This window comes from Arabidopsis thaliana, chromosome 5 (genome assembly GCF_000001735.4).
Source record: "Arabidopsis thaliana chromosome 5, partial sequence".
NCBI classification, from domain to species: domain Eukaryota; kingdom Viridiplantae; phylum Streptophyta; class Magnoliopsida; order Brassicales; family Brassicaceae; genus Arabidopsis; species Arabidopsis thaliana.
In genome coordinates this window covers 11,501,839-11,519,331 of record NC_003076.8, presented here as the reverse complement: position 1 = coordinate 11,519,331, position 17,493 = coordinate 11,501,839, and the positions used below count along the sequence as shown (strand labels likewise).

General features: G+C 42.2%; 6 pseudogenes across 6 annotated transcripts; 5 read left to right on the top strand and 1 right to left on the bottom strand.

Annotated features, from left to right (window-relative positions):
• Positions 1-366: 366 nt before the first annotated feature.
• Positions 367-1,734, top strand: AT5G31778 (annotated as a pseudogene; the record flags this gene model as incomplete). Its single annotated transcript has 1 exon — positions 367-1,734.
• Positions 1,735-2,687: 953 nt separating this feature from the next.
• Positions 2,688-3,890, top strand: AT5G31637 (annotated as a pseudogene; the record flags this gene model as incomplete). The annotated part of the gene is made up of 1 exon: positions 2,688-3,890.
• A 3,432-nt stretch (positions 3,891-7,322) lies between these two features.
• On the top strand, positions 7,323-9,299 carry AT5G31496 (annotated as a pseudogene; the record flags this gene model as incomplete). Its single annotated transcript has 1 exon — positions 7,323-9,299.
• Positions 9,300-9,525: 226 nt separating this feature from the next.
• Positions 9,526-12,840, top strand: AT5G31355 (annotated as a pseudogene; the record flags this gene model as incomplete). Its single annotated transcript has 1 exon — positions 9,526-12,840.
• Positions 12,841-12,933: 93 nt separating this feature from the next.
• Positions 12,934-14,583, bottom strand: AT5G30410 (annotated as a pseudogene; the record flags this gene model as incomplete). Its single annotated transcript has 1 exon — positions 12,934-14,583.
• A 1,573-nt stretch (positions 14,584-16,156) lies between these two features.
• On the top strand, positions 16,157-16,903 carry AT5G31905 (annotated as a pseudogene; the record flags this gene model as incomplete). The annotated part of the gene is made up of 1 exon: positions 16,157-16,903.
• Positions 16,904-17,493: the final 590 nt, after the last annotated feature.

Genomic DNA, 17,493 nt, shown 5'->3' with positions numbered 1-17,493 from the left:
ATCTCTATCATTTTGTGTCTTTTCATCTTCAGATCTGTGTCCGTCTGTCACCTTGATTTAATTTTCATAATTATTTCGTGCGTGCTAAAATTGCGAAATCAACTGTCACAAGATTGAAACAGAGTCTAGTATTTTGTAAAATTGTTTCTGGAATATTTGGGAACGTTTTGATAATGTTTAGCATCCGAACAAGTGAAACTGTCGTAATTAGGGTTCTAAGGCATCTGAAGGGTCATTTCGTGTTTGTTTCAAAAGAACAAGTTACTGGTGTTGTTTTGTTGTCTCTATTGTAGAAAGAATGGTTGAATCTAAGGAGGAAGAGACTAGCAACGAAACAACAAACTTTTGGTAGAAGCCTTTGAGAAAATGATGGACACCAAACTTAATGCTTTTCGCCAAGAGTTTCATGAGAAACTAGAGTTGGGGCAGACTCGTCCTGGAGAACAAAGGAGAGTTAATAAGCCGCTTGAGCAAAGAGATGAACCTACAGGTCAGTACTATGGGCATAGGAGCACTTCATCTCACAAAGTCAAAGGAGACACCATAGACATGCTAGAGAAGGTAGAGATCTTTTGCAAGACAATCTTGGAGGTTTTAAGCTTAAAATTCCACCATTCCATGGAAAGAATGATCCAGATGCTTATTTGGAATGGGAAAAGAAGATTGAATTGGTTTTCAACCTTCAACACTACACCGAGATCAATAGGGTAAGAGTTGTTGCTACTGAATTATATGACTATGCTTTGAGTTGGTGGGATCAGCTAGTTACGTCACCGAGACGTAATCAAGAACTTCCATTGTAATCTTGGTCTCAAATCAAAGCTATTATGAGGAAGAGCTTTGTCCCTAGTCACTACCATTCGTGAGCTGCATCTCAAGTTGAGCAATCTTACACAAGGGAACCGTTCTGTCGAAGAGTACTACAAGGAAATGGAGACTTTGATGTTTCGGGCTGATATTTCTGAGGATAGAGAAGCAACTCTGTCAAGGTTTCTTGGGGGTTTAAACAGAGATATTCAAGACAGATTGGAGACTCAATACTATGTTGAAATAGAAGAGATGTTACACAAGGCGATTTTGTTTGAGCAGCAAGTTAAGAGGAAGAGTTCTTCACGATCTAGTTATGGTTCAGGAACCATTGCTAAGCCTACTTACCAAAGAGAGGAGAGAACCAGCAGCTATAAGCCGATTGTCAGTTCAAGGGCTGAAAGTAAACCATATGCTGCAGTTCAAGATCACAAAGGAAAGGCTGAAATTTCTACATTTAGAGTTCGTGATGTTAGGTGTTACAAATGTCAAGGGAAAGGACATTATGTTAATGAATGTCCAAATAAGAGAGTCATGAATCTCTTGGATAATGGAGAAATAGAGCCCGAGGAGTAGAATTACCTCGGGGTTGGTAAGCTGAATTACCATAGGTCCTCTGGAAGTTGCTCTGAGGAAATGACTTCAGAAAGGCAGGCTTTGGAGTGTAGTTCGATGAACTATGGTTCCCTGTAAACCGATTGTGATATGATCATGGACAACATTAAGAATAGGGAGCATGAACCGAAGCTTGAACGTGAGCTTGTAGCCGAGGAAGGAGCTAAGCTTGTAGCTGAGGATGAGCTTGTAGCTGAGGAGAAGCTTGTAGCAGAGGATGTTCTTGTCACACCGATCATTCCAATGACTCGTTCTAGAGCTGAGCTGTACAACCAAGCCATTTGCGGGATGCTTACCCACATTTGGGACTGACCAAATGACTTGAGCCAAGTCACTACCCTTTTGGTTTTGATTCAAGCTCAAGGACCTCATCAAGATGGATAAGTGATTCATGAGTGCTCTTTTTCCCTGCCTTTGGTTTTGTCCCGCCGGGTTTTCCAAAGGAAGGTTTTTAATGAGGCTTATGTTTTCACTTCATATAATCCATTTTGATGATTCAAGGCCAAAACCCACTAAAATAAAGAGACAATTTCGTGGCTTTTGAAGTTGTAGGGTTTATTTTGAATTTCAAACTATGTTTTTAATTTTTGTTGTGTTCTAGGCAGCCTTGGAGTATGTTCCAAGACTTGTCTCTTCATCTTCCCTTCTCCTTCTCTTTATATACTCTTGTATTCTCTTTTGAGAACTCATCTTTCTTTTAATCAAAAACCTTTTATAAAAAAATCATCTTGTTAGTGTGTATATCCAGCAAAATCCTTACTCTCTTTTGGTGCGCATATCCAAAGGATCTAAGTCTCGATATCTTGAAGCCCTTCCGCAAGCTTATGTGATATCCATCGATTCATTGAAATCTATCCATCATCACGGCTTCACAGCCACCACTATCCTTTGCTCAACTTAAAAGTGCTGAGTTCTTGGGAGGATCTCATCATGTGGTATCAGAGCACACTCTGAAAGTTGAGTTCTCTATCTCTATCATTTTGTGTCTTTCATCTTCAGAATTGTGTCCGTCTGTCACCTTGATTTAATTTTTATAATTATTTCGTACATACGAAAATTGCGAAATCAACTGTCACGGGTTTGAAACAGAGTCTAGTATTTTGTAAAACTGTTTCTGGAATGTTTGGAAACGTTTTGATAATTTTTAGCATCCAAACAAGTGAAACTGTCGTAATTAGGGTTCTAGGGCATCTGAAGGGTCATTTCGTGTTTGTTTCAAAAGAACTAGTAACTGGTGTTGTTTTGTTGTCTCTATTGCAGAAAGAATGGCTGAATCTAAGGAGGAAGAGACTAGCAACAATCGAAACAACAAACTTTTGGTAGAAGCCTTTGAGAAAATGATGGACACCAAACTTAATGCTTTTCGCCAAGAGTTTCATGAGAAACTAGAGTTGGGGTAGACTCGTCCTGGAGAACAAAGGAGAGTTAATGAGCCGCTTGAGCAAAGAGATGAAGCTACAGGTCAGTACTAAGGGCATAGGAGCACTTCATCTCACAATAGTCAAACGAGACACCATAGACTTGCTAGAGAAGGTAGAGATTTTTTACAAGACAATCTTGGAGGTCTTAAGCTTAAAATTCCACCATTCCATGAAAATATTGATCCAGATGCTTATTTGGAATGGGAAAAGAAGATTGAATTGGTTTTCAACCTTCAACACTACACCGATATCAATAGGGTAAGAGTTGTTGCTACTGAATTTTATGACTATGCTTTGAGTTGGTGGGATCAGCTAGTTACTTCACGGAGACGTAATCAAGAACTTCCATTGAAATCTTGGTCTGAAATCAAAGCTATTATGAGGAAGAGCTTTGTCCCTAGTCACTACCATCGTGAGCTGCATCTCAAGTTGAGGAATATTACACAAGGGAACCGTTCTGTCGAAGAGTACTACAAGGAAATGGAGACTTTGATGTTGCGGCCTGATATTTCTAAGGATAGAGAAGTAACTATGTCAAGGTTTCTTGGGGGTTTAAACAGAGATATTCAAGACAGATTGGAGACTCAATAATATGTTGAAATAGAAGAGATGTTACACAAGGCGATTTTGTTTGAGCAGCAAGTTAAGAGGAAGAGTTCTTCACAATCTAGTTATGGTTCAGGAACCATTGCTAAGCCTACTTACCAAAGAGAGGAGAGAACCAGCAGCTATAAGCCGATTGTCAGTTCAAGGGCTGAAAGTAAACCATATGCTGCAGTTCAAGATCACAAAGGAAAGGCTGAAATTTCTACATTTAGAGTTCGTGATGTTAGGTGTTACAAATGTCAAGGGAAAGGACATTATGCTAATGAATGTCCAAATAAGAGAGTCATGATTCTCTTGGATAATGGAGAAATAGAGCCCGAGGAGCAAATTCCAGATTCACCTTCTTCATTGAAAGAAAATGAGGAGCTGCCGGCTCAGGGTGAGTTGTTGGTAGCTAGGAGAACTTTGAGTGTCCAAACAAAGACCGATGAGCAAAAATAGACAGAAAACTTGTTTCACACGCGTTGTCATGTGCACGGGAAAGTTTGCAACCTCATCATTGATGGAGGGAGTTGTACTTATGTGGCAAGTGAAACTATGGTCAAGAAGCTTGGATTGAAAGTGCAAAACCATGCGAAACCATACGATCAGACGGGGCATAGTTCCCCAAATCTCAAAGTTAATATGATGAGATATAAAGTACCTAACCTAAAATTTTGATTCTAGAGTGGAATTCAATACGAGATGGATGAACTTGAAGTTTCATCCTCTCGAGGAGGAGAAGTAATGAATCTCACATGAATAATAAGTGACATATCCAGAAGATTATGTTCAATCTTTGACTACTAAAGATCTAAAAGTTGTATAAAGCAATTCTTATACGAATGTGTTAGATAAAATAAGTTATAATTAGTTATTACTAAAACTTCAAGATTTGAAGTCTCTTTGTGAATATAACTCACATTGTTAAGAGAATATCTCTAATGAAGAGATGGTAAAACAGACGCTTAAAGTTTTACGCAAGTATTGTTGTCCTGTAGACACAATATTTTGAAAGAAATTTAAGAACTATTATGAACTTAAATCGAGTGTTTTTCAAAGGCTAAGAAAATATATGAGTTATTGATGATAAGTAATACTCATATTCTGAAGTGAATATAAGATCTTACATAGCTAGTCAAATTTAATTTAATATCGTTTATACTAGAATATAAAGTTTCAATTATTGTCTCGTTTATTGCTTTATTAACATATGATTGATATATGGAAGTAATTTTGATTATAAGATCCCATTAAGGGAGTAACTGATAAGCAATGAATAGTAAATCAGAAGTTTAAAAAAAAAAAAAAAAAATAGAAGTTTCAAGAGTATATTTGGCTTAACCGGATTGGTTATCCTGGTTTAATGATGATGCGAAAGTATTGAGAATTATGTGGACATTAGGTGAAAAACAAGAAGATTCTTCCTAATGATTTATCAAATGTTACTTGCTCAGAAAGTAATATGATAATGTGATTTTTACCAGTCAAAATAATTTGGACTTTATCTATTCGTAAGTATATACAAGGAGATGATTATGGGTTGATCATTCACTATATGACATTTAGATACCTAATGGTTATAAAAGATGCATCGATTCAACGGACGCATTGACTCGATTGTTGCATCGACTAGAAGATCATATTTATCCTTGTTATAAACCTGCAACATAGAGTTTGCGAGGTTACTTTCTTGATTAAAGTACAAGAGTATTTCACTGTTTATTTATTATAACCATTATTGGATATCCGTTGGGATAAGTGTTTAACATTTTGAAATTCATGTTCATACACAAAATGGTTTAGTAACATCGATACGAATCAAGCCAATGAATAATTAATAGTTTTCCCCATCATTATTGGTTTTGGGTCAGATACCAAAAACATTTTCATCTAAAATCTTTGAATGTGAAAAGTGTTCCACCACAGCACGCAAAGATGAGCCCTCAAAGGAGGATAAGAATACATGTTGGATATGAATGATAACTAAGCCATCCTAAAACGATTTATATAACGCTTGTTTTGAAGACTATCATATTATATAGTCAGCTATTCCAACATAAGGGGGAGAAAGTATACAGCTGGTAAAAAAGATGAATATAAATGAATTATCAATGATCCTCGGACTAAAGAATGTATATTAAGAGTCCAAGAGATAATTCAATTACGGAATTTAGCGTTGTAATTGCCATACGCATTTGCTAACCCAAATAAAGTGATAAAGTCTCATATACCAGTTGTAAATTAAATGCTCCAGAATAGAATGATTGTCTTGTTAGGACCAATTTCAAACTACTATTGAGTCTAAAGATCGCATGAAGCGTAATAGACCTTGATTCCAAATATAAATATCTTCGTAAAAGAGAAGGAGCACAAAATTGAAAATGACCAGATTGAGGAAATAAATATTTTGATGATCTCTGGAAGAGAGTGAATGATCTCTAGAAGAGACATAAACATGACAAATGAAACATTCAAGTACTTGACAATGAAGAGATCTAGCTAGCTATGTCATGTCAAAATATAATGGAATCAAAAGCAAATCGACGTCGTAATATGTTTGCATGCTATGAGCAGTTGATATTATGGATAAAAAGGAGGATCATGAAAGAAGTCTATTGAAAAGTGTACACAAAGTAATGATTAGCCAAAAATGGAAAAGAAGAAATATACATTTAATTATAATCTCTAGTAGAGATATTTGGACTAGTAGTCTATGCACATAATGTGTAAAACCAGTGGAAGATAAATGAATCTTTATGTGAAAGAATAGTGAAATTAATGAGATTTTCACAAAGATAAGAAATATATTATGAAGAGATGCATTCTCTTGTGGTGGATGCAATACTTTTAAGTATCTAAAGTCTGGCAATAAGAGATGGAACACTGGATATGACATTTATATGAAATTCTTGAAAGATATAGTCTCTGAAGGATTAATTATATGAGAATTATGTTCTCTAGAACTCTACTCGATCGAATAAAAAGAAATATGTAACATGACATATAATCATATAAATGTATATTTATGTTGAGTTTGTTGTTGGGGTCGGATTTCACCCAAGTAACCGAGCCGACCAGAGGAAATGCCTAAGGCCAGGACCGTTGGCTCGGGCATCATTTCAAAGGACCACCCCGAGCCGGACTCGAAACACCTCGGGCATCACTTCAAAGAGCCATCCCGAGCTGGCATTGAAACGCCTCGGACGTCACTACGAAGTTTACCCGAGCCGACCTCAAAACGCCTCGGGCAGACATCATTCGGCTCAGGCATACCTCCAAGAGACGAGCCGCCCGACTGCGGCTCGAGGACCAACCTGACCCGGCTCGGGAGAAACTTCGTATCCGAGGAGAAAACTTAGAACCGATGTAAGATCGAAACACCATTGCCGGAAAACCCGGAAATGACACTGGAAGATCTCCAAGGATATTGTCGAATATGGAAGATCCCGCGAAATTCTCCAAGGATAAAGATAATCTCCATCACCGACCCTAAGATAACTGGAAATCTTCTGAGAATATCCCGAGAGGCGATTCACCAAAGCCCTATATAAAGTGCCTCAAAGGACAAACAAAAAGGAGACGCACAAAAACGCTCTCAACTTCAGGCTATCAAAAAACGCTCTAACTTTGAAGGCAAAACACTTATTTTCTATATTTCAAAACACTTGTACGATCAAATCAACATTATCTCAATAATAAAATCAAGAACACCCACCGCGGTAATCAACAATTCTGTTGTTCTTTGAGAATCTCACAGAGATCCGTTCTTTGAAGGAACCCTAAATACAATTTTGATTGTGCGAGTTTCGACTCTCACAATTTGGCGCTAGAAGGAGGGGAATTTGAGATTTCTCTTACTCTTAGAACACAGAACCAACCAACCAATCCACAATGGTCAACAATCAAATTCCCGGTAACACTGTTGACGCAGAGGGAAACCCGATCCCTCCAATCCAGACAGACGCTCATGAGGCCACTGCTCCCGCGGTTCTAGCAGAATTAAGGAGCATGATGGCTCAACTCAAGAAGAAGGTAGATGATCAAGAACAGGAGAATTGGTCTTTGGCGCAATAGCTCGAAGCAGCTACCTCCCAAGTACAGATCAGGACGACTATCCACACGCCTGGCAACACAACACGGCCTATCCACTGAACCGCGCAAGAAGTGGGAGGAGACCGAGCAGAACCGGCAGCTTTTGGAAACCAAAACACGATGAACCGAGCAGAGGAAACTGACCCGCAGCTCCCTCTTCCCCGAGCAGAAGTTGCCGAGGCCGGTCAGGTCGGGGTCTCAGACGATGAAGACTCAGAAGAGAACGTCCGATGGGCTGAGGAATATGCTAGAGAACAAGAAATAAACGCTATCAAACTTTCCCTAACTAAAGCGGAAACCGAGATGAAGCTCGTGAGATCCCAGATGCATAATGCAGTCTCCTCAGCCCCAAACATCGACCGCATTCTGGAGGAGTCCCATAACACTCCTTTCACTCGTAGGATCTCCAACGCGGTAATTTCAGATTCAGGAAAGCTAAGGATCTTCCGTTCCGGAAGGGCACTTGAAGTCTTTCACAATCTTTGTGGCCCAAGCCAAATTCAGACCCGACAAAAGATACGCCGATCTCTGTCACCTGTTCGTCGAGCATTTGAAAGGACCAGCCCTGGATCGGTCCTCAAGCAATATTCGGTGCTAATCGATCTTGGCATGTCCGACGCTGACCTTTGGTCATTGTCTCAGCAGCCGAACGAGCCACTTCGAGACTTTCTCGCAAAGTTCCGATTTACCCTAGCCAAAGTCGAAGGAATCAATGATGTAGCGACTCTTTCTGGTCTGAAAAAACGTTGTGGTACAAGTCTGAATTTCGAAAGGAGTTAAACTTATCCAAACCACAAACAATCTGGGATGCCTTGCACCAAGCCTCGGATTATGTTTCCCATGTGGAGGAAATGGAACTGCTATCAAAAAGGCACGAGCCGCCGAAGCAAACGCCTCGTAGCGAAAAATCCCAACCTAGCGCTCCAAACCACAAAAAGGTCGCTCAAGGCGGAACATTCGTACCCCATGAAGGACGAAATTTCTCTGGAGCCCACAATTATCAAGCTGATACGCCCTAAGGCCGAGGTCGCGGACGAGAATCCTATACCTGGACGAAGGACCAACCAGTGGGAAACGAGCAGGAATACTGCGAATTACATAAGAGCTACGGCCATCATACTTCCAGATGTTGTAGCCTCGGGGCAATGTTGGCAGCTAAATTCCTAGCCAGAGAAATAGGTGGAGGCCTAACCATCGAGGATTTAGAAGCGGAGAAAGCCAAAACCGAGCAGGTCAATGTTGTGGCAAATCCTAAATAGACAGCCCCCGCAACGAACCTCGAATGATCCAAGAGAGGCAGAGGCAATCGCGAGGCAGATGACGACGAACCAGAAGCTGCTCGGGGAAGAATCTTCACAATTTTAGGAGATTCAGCTTTCTGTCAAGACACAGCGGCATCAATCAAAGCTTATCAGAGGAAGGCCGACTCAAATCGCAACTGGACGCGACTGTTTAAAGGACAAGATGACGAAGTGACTTTTCACGAGAGCAACACTAACGGCTTGGACCGTCCGCTTAATGATTCCTTGGACATTACACTAATTATTGGCGATTTTAACGTCGAAAGAGTTCTGGTCGACACGGGGAGCACACTAGACATCATTTTTCTAACGACCCTACGAGAAATGAAGGTCGAGATGACGCAAATTGTACCGACTCCGCGACCTATGCTCGGGTTCTCTGGGGAAACCACCATGACCCTCGGTACCATCAAGTTACTAGTCCGACCCAAGGGGATAACCAGCCGACCGTTTATAACACAATTATCGGCACGCCATGGTTAAATCAATTCTGAGCCGTCGCCTCAACGTATCATCTCTGCGTGAAGTTTCCCACAAGCAACAGCGTGAAGACCATCTGGGGAAATCAGAAAAACGCCCGAATTTGCTTCATGGCAGCACACAAGCTCAGAAACCCCGTCACCGAGTCAACAACCGACGCAAATCACAAGAAGGCTAAGCTGGGCCAAGCCAAAGAGAAAGCAATCTCCGAGCAGTTATAGGAGCTAAAGATTGAGGAGGCTCGAGAGTCAACATAACCAGTCCCTGACCCGGTAATCTCCATCTGCCTTGATGACGAAAAACCCGAACGATGCGTAGAAATTGGCGGAGACCTAGGCAAAGAATTAACAGTCTAGCTAACTTCTTTCCTCAGAGAAAACGTCAATACATTCGCGTGGTCCCCGGAAGACTTGCCCGAAGTAAGCGTCGAAATTGTAGCACACGAACTCAACGTCCACCCAACGTTTAAACCTGTTAAGCAGAAGGGGAGAAAATTATGTAGGGAGCGAGCAGAAGCTGTGAAAGCCGAGGTAGAGGAACTGTTAAGCTTCGGCTCCATCACCGAGGCAAATTACCCCGACTGACTCACAAATCTAATCGTAGTAAAAGAGAAAAACGGCAAATGGAGAGTCTGCCTGCCCAAATGACAGTTTCCCATTGCCGCATATCGATCGCCTCGTGGAATCAACCTCTGGAAACTAATTGCTATCATTCATGGACGCTTTCGCTCGCTACAACCAAATCATGATGAACCCCGACGATCAAGAGAAAACCGCTTTCTACACAGAACGAGGAATGTTTTGCTACCGAGTGATGCCATTCGGACATAAAAACACCGGGGCACCTTATCAACCCTTCGTCAACAAAATCTTCGCATTACAGATCGGGAAGACAAAGGAAGTTTACATCGACGACATGCTGATAAAATCCATGGAAGAGGAAGAACACATATCCCATTTGCGTGAATGTTTCCAGTAGCTAAACCTCTATAACGTCAACCTTAACCCAGCCAAGTACCGCTTCGGGGTAAGATCAGGTGAATTCCTCGAATATCTAGTCACGCATCGCGGCATCGAGGCAAATCCGAAGCAAATCGAGGCGTTATTAGGATTGGCATCACCTTAAAACAAGCGAGAATTGCATCGCCTAACTGGAAGAGTTGCAGCCCTTAACCGATTCATCTCTCAATCTACCGACAAATGCTTGGCTTTTTACGATGTGCTCCGGGGGAACAAAAAATTCGAATGGACAACCCGATGCGAAGAGGCTTTTCAGGAACTCAAGAAGTACCTGGCGACCCCACCAATCCTCGCAAAACCCGTAATCGGGGAACCACTCTACTTATATGTTGTCATTGTCGGATACTGCAGTCAGGGGAGTGTTAGTTCGAGAAGACAGAGGCGAGCAGAAACCGATTTTTTACGTCTCGCAGACATTCACCAGCGCGGAGTATCGCTACCCGTAAATGGAAAAACTCGCCCTAGTAGTCGTAATGTCCGCTCGGAAACTGCGTTCCTACTTTCAATCCCATTCCATTGTAGTAATGGGATCCATGCCGCTCTGCAGTGTCTTACACAATCCAAGCCAATCAGGACGCCTGGCTAAATGGGAAATCGAGCTCATCGAATATGCCATCGAGTATCGGAACTACCCACAAAGGAGGCCCGGGAGAATCCGCTCGATACAACTTGGCTATTGCATGTAGATAGCTCGTCATCAAAGCAAGGATCGGGCGTGGGCATCCGTCTCACTTCGCATACGGGAGAGGTTCTCGAACAATCATTCAAATTAAACTTCGAGGCTACCAACAACGTGGTCGAGTACGAAGCGCTCGTAGCCGGACTCAATTTTTGTGACTCTCAGCTCGTCGCAAATCAATTCAAAGGAGAATACACGGCTCGGGACAAAAGAATGGAAGCCTATCTGGCTCATGTACAAAATCTGGCGAAGCATTTAGACGAATTCGAGTTAACGAGGATCCCTCGAGGTGAAAATACATCGGCCGACACCCTAGCTGCTCTGGCCTCAACAACTGACCCAAGCCTGAGATGAGTCATTCCGGTAGAGTTTATCGAGAAGCCAAGTATCAAGCTCGGCAAAAACGAACTTGTCTTCCACATACAAGTTGGCGCGGATTGCGACGACGCTTCGGATGATAGCCCAGACCTGGGTTGCGACTCCGAATGGATAGATCCCATCAAAAGCTACATATTCGAAGGGAAAGTGCCCTCAGACAAATGGGAAGCTTAGAAACTTAAAGCTCAGACTGCACGCTTCGTTCTGGTCGAGGAGAAACTCTACAAGTGGCGACTATCCGTACCCTTAATGACTTGTGTGGAAAAAGAAGCGGCTCGCAAAGTCATGAAAGAAGTTCACGGAGGCTCGTGTGGAAATCATTCCGGGGGAAGAGCCTTAACCATCAAGATAAAACGCCACGGTTTCTTCTAGCCGACGATGATCAAAGATTGCAAAAAATTCTCCAAACGATGCGAAAAATGTCAAAGGCACGCGCCAACGATCCATCAACCGGCCGAGCTCTTGTCATCAATCGCCTCGCCATATCCATTCATGTGTTGGTCGATGGACATAATCGGACCTATGCATGCCTCGAAGCAGAAAAAGTTAGTTCTCGTCTTAACCAATTATTTCTCTAAGTCGATAGAGGCCGAATCTTATGCCAGCATCAAGGACGCTCAAGTCGAGAGCTTCGTGTGGAAACATATCTTATGTGGCCACGGGATACCTTACGAGATTGTTATAGATAACGGCTCACCATTTATATCAACCCACTTCCAAGGCTTCTGCGATAAATGGGGAATTCGACTTAGCAAATCAACACCGCAATATCCCCAAGGAAACAGCCAAGCCGAGGCCGCAAACAAAACAATCCTCGATGGTTTGAAGAAACGGTTCGCCGCTAAAAAGGGCTCGTGGTCCGACGAACTCGACGGTGTTCTATGGTCGCATCTGACGATACCGCGTCGAGCCACGGGAGAAACCCCATTCGCCTTAGTCTACGGAACGGAATGTGTAATTCCAGCCGAAATGACGGTACCGAGCCTGCTGCGAAGCCTATCTCCTGAGCACGAACCAGATAATACTCGAAGGTTACTCGACGAACTCGATCTAATCAATGAACGAAGAGATTCAGCCTTGGTGTGAATATAAAATTATCAGAATGAAATGGCTCGGTATTACAATTCGAACGTCCGACAGCGAATTTTCAAGAAGGGGACCGAGTTCTCCGAAAAGTCTTCCAAAACACCGCTGAACCGAACGCTGGGAAGCTAGGGGCGAATCGGGAAGGACCATACTTGATCTCTAAGTTCGTCCGACCCGGAGTATATGAACTTGCCGACTTAAGCGGCAAAGCCGTTCCAAGATCCTGGAACGCAATGCACCTAAGGAAATACTACAACTAAATCCGAGGTGACTAAATTTGAACTACGAGGTGTCTTGATCCCTAAAAAGAGTATGTAGGCAGCTCGTCCTCGGACGAGTTTAGCTACCCCCCCCATTAAAAAGGGGGGAGTGGGTCCGTATACCCATTCTCCCATTTATTATTTTGTAATTTTTAACTTCCGCATAAATAATAATTCGATTCACGATTTTTTGAACGCTTCGGCTAATACGATGAGCGACGGCTCGGAGCGCCTCGTCTTTTTCCCAACTTGTTGGCCGCCTCCATGTTAGTCCGCATGGCCAAATCATACGAATGAACCATCCGGTTCATCGAGGTAACAACCTGGAGAGCAGATTAGAGACAAATTACGAGATGAGAACTTAGAAACAACGCACAGACGAGAAGGAAAAGGGTTACACGTACCTGCAAGAAGTGAGATGCCGTCTCGGCATACTTCCGCGACTCTAAGAGAGTATCTGGCGGAGGGAGTAGAGGACCCGAACAGCCCCCGAGACGGTTTGCAAAGGCGATCCGATCTTCAAAGATTGGGAGCTCCTTCTCCGCCTCGTCGTTTGAGAGCTTCTTCCTTTTGCTCTTCTTCTTCTTGGACGAGGAGTCATCCGTCCGAACACGCTTCCCTGCTGCCTTATCAGTCGCCGGCAACGCAACAACCGCCTCGGATACAGGCGCATCAGCGGGCAGATAGGCCACCCGAGCCTCAGTAGACGCCAACTCAATCGGCATTGTCGCCTCGGGTGTAGGCGCATCAGCGGGAAAAGTCGCGTCGGGAGAAGCATGCAGTGAGATCAACCCCGCCTCGGCAAGATGCTTCTCCTCCATCAGGCGCCTCTCCTTGTCCTCCTTTTTCTTCGCGTAAACCTCCCTCAAAGTAAGCTTGGTCGACTGCATGTCTACGAAGAATTGGGTACGATGATTTGAGGACTCCAAGCTGGAAGGACAAGAAACACCGTGAAGTAGACGCAACGCCAAAAGAAAATCGTCTGGAATTGGCTCGAGGAATTTGAGGGTGCGTTTTGCAACCAAGGAAAACAACAGTCAGAAAAAATCATGAAATCGCGTCGGGCACAAACAGAATGTTAGCTATAACTACCTAAGTTCCTCATCTCGTCAAAACCGTCCCAAGGAGATCGTCGTGAATATCATCTTCAAGGGCCACAAAGAGAAAGTGATAGGTATACGGCTCATCTTTGCTCGGGTACCCGTCAATAACCTTCCTACCCGTCAAGTACCGATACACTTTGGATTTAAGAACCTGCCGGATCTCAAGGAGATTTCTCAGATGAGCAAGCGTGATGTCGGTCTCAGATTCATAACTCCGAACCAGAATCCCGAGCAAATGTGTCAAGGATCGCGTCGTAATCTGGGAGAGGGCGATCTGGTACGATGTCACGTACCCCAAAACCAGCCTCGGGACCGGAAGCCATAGAAAGCAAAAATAGAAAAATCCCCCATACAAAGTATAGGAGCCCGTACGGGGATTGTCGGCTCGCTCATCGGGGCTCGGCACACGTAGAGTGACCTCACCTAGATTGAATCGAGGCCTCAGATCCGAAAGCAACCGCTCGGTGCACAAAGTCGAGCCAAGAGGATTTGGCACTATCGCCCTCTTGCCTTTCTTCTTCTTTTTCTTCTCGGCTTTCTCAAAAGCCCTCTGTTCGTTGAGACGCTGAATATCCTCCGTCTCATTCGGGCCGAAATAAAGAAAGTCCTCGATCTTTGTTGAAGGCATCGTCCTCCGAGGACGTCCAAACCGCCCTTCGTTTGTGGATGGGGGGGGGGGAAGGTCATCTTGATGGTTCGAATCACTGGAGTCGTAGAGAGAGGCGCTCGGGGTGGAAGGAGATTTAGAATCCATTTTCGGCTTGGAGACGTCTAACTAGACAAGGAAACAACAAAATGTTCTAACCGGCAAAATCAAATATTTAAAAAGAAATGGCGGAACTTCACAGTAAAAAGAGAAAACAATAAGAATATCAAGATCAGAGAGAATGAGGCAAACCTTTATTTTTTCATCAAAAACTTCAAATGAGAAATTCTCAAGGGGATGGCTCGCTATATATAAGATTTATGAAGGCGCGTCGGGTCCGCAATAAATGATGAAACGTGTTAGAAGCGCGTGGGCTCGGCTGAAAGAGAAACGTTTGCGTGATCCTCGGGAATAAGCAAGAAACGTTTCTGCTTCTTAAAAAAGAGTCTGCTGCATGCAACAGAAGTTTGACCGTCCAGGAAGGTGAAGCGACGAAGTCACGACTTGGGAAGACGAATAGTCGGCTTGGATATCCATTCATAAAGCTCATCGCCTCTCCCGCCAAAGTCAATAAGCTGGGGGGCAAACTGTTGGGGTCGGATTTCACCCAAGTAACCGAGCCGACCAGAGGAAATGCCTAAGGCCAGGACCGTTGGCTCGGGCATCATTTCAAAGGACCACCCCGAGCGGGACTCAAAACACCTCGGGCATCACTTCAAAGAGCCATCCCGAGCTGGCATTGAAACTCCTCAGACGTCACTACGAAGTTTACCCGAGCCGGCCTCGAAACGCCTCATGCAGACATCATTCGGCTCATGCATACCTCCAGGCGACGAGCCGCCTGACTGCGGCTCGAGGACCAACCTGACCCGGCTCGGGAGAAACTTCGTATCCGAGGAGAAAACTTAGAACCGATGTAAGATCGAAACACCATTCCCGGAAAACCCGGAAATGACACTGGAAGATCTCCTAGGATATTGTCGAATATGGAAGATCCTGCAAAATTCTCCAAGGATAAAGATAATCTCCATCACCGACTCTAAGATAATTGGAAATCTTCCGAGAATATCGCGAGAGGCGATTCACCAAAGCCCTATATAAAGCGCCTCAAAGGACAAACAAAGAGGAGACGCACAAAAACGCTCTCAACTTCAGGCTATCAAAAAACGCTTTGACTTTGAAGGCAAAACACTTATTATCTATATTTCGAAACACTTGTACGATCAAATCAACATTATCTCAATAATAAAATCAAGAACACCATCCCAGGTAATCAACAATTCTGTTGTTCTTTGAGAATATCACAGAGATCCGTTCTTTGAAGGAACCCTAAATACAATTTCGATTGTGCGAGTTTCGACTCTCACATTTGTCAAAATATATTTATCAAACTAATATTTGTTTTGAAAATCATTAAAACTCCTACATAGTTATCATAAGTAATACGATGGCAATAATCTATGATAAAATATCACAAGATAATGATATTTGTAAGCCTATATGAAAACCATATAATTTTGATCATTAAGATTATGGTTATTAATTCCAACGAGATACTGTATTTGATTGAAAATCATCTTCTGAAGAAGATGTTTCCGAGGGGGAGATTGAATGATGTGCGTAGATGTACCCTTTTTCCTTATCATAGTTTTTATTCCACATGATTTTTCTATGACAAGGTTTTTAAGGAGACATTAAAGAGAACGGAAATAATACACTTGATGAATATTAGGAAATTCTATCAATCATCCAAATGAATATTATACACTAATGATATTTAGAGAAATAAATAAGATGGTCAAGATGAATTATCAGAAAGATTGATGAGCAGCAGAAGAATGGCGATGTACTTTATCCAGAAATTCGTTCAACAGACTTATTCTCAAATATTGTTTATTCTCTCCCACATCATCTAATCATGTAGAGATTTTAGCAATTCATGAAGATAGCCGCGAATGTGTACAAGAAGACTTTGGTATGTATGCAGGAAAAAAGACTCCAACAATTATGTACGACGACAATGCAGCATGCATCGCACAACTCAAAGACGGATACATCAAAGGCAATAGAACAAAGCACATCCTACCAAAATTCATCTTCACACACGATCTACAAAAGAGCGGCGATGTACGAGTTCTACAGATCCGTTCGAATGATAATCTGGCTGACTTCTTCACCAAGGCGCTATCTACTGCTACTTTCAAGAAGTTAGTCTATCGTAGCGGATTACGCTGTTTCAAAGATCTCGACGAATATACTCATAAGGGGGTGTAATTGTGTGTTGCACTCTTTTTCCCATAACCATGGTTTTTCCCATTGGGTTTTCCTGGTAAAGTTTTTAATGAGGCAACATTTCAAATATTTTAGGAGTTATGGTACTATAATGGTCATCAAGGGGGAGTGTTATGAATAATAGATGGATGCCCATTATAAGGCCCATCATCTAGATGTCTCTAGGGTTTTACCTTTCTCTTGTACTCCTATATAAAGGACCCTTTATTCGATGGAATAACACACTCATTTCTTCTATCTTTTTCTCTTGTTACAACAATGTTGTTATTTTCGTACTCACGATCTCACAACAAAAATAAAATTCCAATTTTACCCTTACCATCTCAATTAACTATTAAATTTTAGATGATATAATATTAATTTTATAATTTTGGATAAAAATTAATTTTATTAACATTTTAATTTATTGTGTCTAAAATTTTAAAATTTCGTTTTTCTTATAATTATTTTATTTTAAAATTTAACATAAAAATTAGAGAAAATTAAAAATATTTTAAAATGGCCGGTAAACATTGTTTGTGGTGAGAAACTCTTTATTCGATTTTATGTTCTTCACGAATCAAACTAGTTTCGACAAACTCTCAATCAAAATCCCATCGTCTTTCTCAAGATTTATCAATTCACAAAAATGGCTAATTTTGGTTTTAGTTGCAAAATAGCCAATCTCAACCCGAATCTCAACGAATAAGATTAATCTTCGATTCTAGATTTTCTCAAAGAGCAAAC